Source organism: Penaeus monodon, chromosome 41 (assembly GCF_015228065.2).
Source record: "Penaeus monodon isolate SGIC_2016 chromosome 41, NSTDA_Pmon_1, whole genome shotgun sequence".
In the NCBI taxonomy this organism is placed as follows: Eukaryota; Metazoa; Arthropoda; class Malacostraca; order Decapoda; family Penaeidae; genus Penaeus; species Penaeus monodon.
In genome coordinates this window covers 19,826,099-19,828,041 of record NC_051426.1, presented here as the reverse complement: position 1 = coordinate 19,828,041, position 1,943 = coordinate 19,826,099, and positions in this window count along the sequence as shown.

The window sequence follows — 1,943 nt, the reverse complement described above, 5'->3', positions numbered from 1 at the left end:
TATTTTTTGGAAAAATAGAGATTGTATGCAAAAGTGACAAAATACAAGGAAAGAATGGATTAATTTTGTTATTGTTGTTATTATTATCGGTAATATCATTATTTTGTTACTATCATTATCCTCATCATCATCGTAAACGTCGTGATCACCACTACCACCATCACCTTAATCATCAATCATCACCTCCATCATCATCATCATCATCTCCATCATCATCATCATCATCATCATCATCATCATCATCATCATCATCATCATCATCATCATCATCATCATCATCATCATCATCATCATCATCATCATCATCATCATCATCATCATCATCATCATCATCATCATCAATCATCATTGTTATTGTTGTTATTTACTGTTGCTGTTAATGTTATTGTCACAATAGTGAAAAATAATGATTATGATTATGATGGTGATAATAATAATGATAATACTTATCATCATAAAAAATATAATGACAATAGTGATAATATTAATGGTGACAATAATAGTATGATAATAATAATGGTATTAATGATTATAATAGTAATAGTAGCAATAGTAGTAGTAATCGTAATAGTCGTAGTAGTACTAGTAGAAGTAGTAGTAGTAATGATGATAGTAGTGATGATAATGATGATAATTATGATAAGGATTATAATGATTATGACAGTGATAATGGTGATAATAATAAGCATCACCACCACCACCACCACCACCACTACCACCATCGCCATCACCACCATCACCATTTGTATAAAAGATATGAATGAGAATGAATATCTTCACAGTACGAGAGATGTCTTTGACCGGTTTCGATTGTATCTTCGTCAGAAATACATGTATTTCTGACGAAGATACAATCGAAACCGGTCAAAGACATCTCTTCTATGTGAAAATATTCATTCTCATTCATACTTTTTTATACATTTGTCAACTTAATATGGTTCATCACCATTATCAACACCATCATTATCACCATCATCACCATCACCACCATCACCATTATCACCATCATCACCATCCTCACCATCACCATCATCTATACCACCGTCATCACCATCATCATCATCACCATCATTGTCATCATTGTTATTTTCTATTATCATTTGTATTATTATTATTATTACTTATTATTTTTGATAACCAACGCCATTATTAGGTGTCTTCCTCTCATTATTGACAATTATATGTTTTTAAAATGTAATATTACATTGTAAAAAATATTTGTCAATAATTATAGAAACCCTTTCTCTCTTATTCTCTTTCGTTCTCTCTCCCTTTCCCTATCTTTTTGCCTTTCTCTCTCCTTTTCCCTCTTCCATTCCATTTCCTTTTCCTTTACTTCTTTCTCTCCTGCCTCTCTATCTCCTCCCTGCCCCCCACCCTCTCTCTCTCTCTCTCTCTCTCTCTCTCTCTCTCTCTCTCTCTCTCTCTCTCCTCTCTCTCTCTCTCTCTCTCTCTCTCTCTCTCTCCCTCTCCCTCTCCCTCTCCCTCTCCCTCCCTCCCTCCCTCCCTCTTTTCCCCCTCCCCCTCCCCCCTCCTTCTCCCCTTTCCCTCCTTCTTCTCTCAGCCTCTCTGGCATTGACTGTACTAACTCTCTAGTGAGGAGTGTGAAGTGAGCTGTGCCCCGCCTTGCTCTCAAACGCACCCACGCACACGCGAAAAAGCGAGTGCATAGAAACACAGTGCAGATTTAAAGAGATTTATCCAGTATGTTTTCTTAAGCTCTTATCGGCCGACCCGGGGTGATTGGGGTGTGAGGGGTAAGGTTAAGTTAGGGAAGGGGAGGGGATGGCAAGGGGAGGGACAGGGGCGGATGTGACGTGGGTTCTGTATGACACACAGGAAGTTATGCGCGTGTGTGCGTGTGATGTCCTCGGGTACCAGTGCCAAATAGAGGCTGGAGTTATACGGTCACATATACGGGCACAAGTCCTGTTGACAAGTCA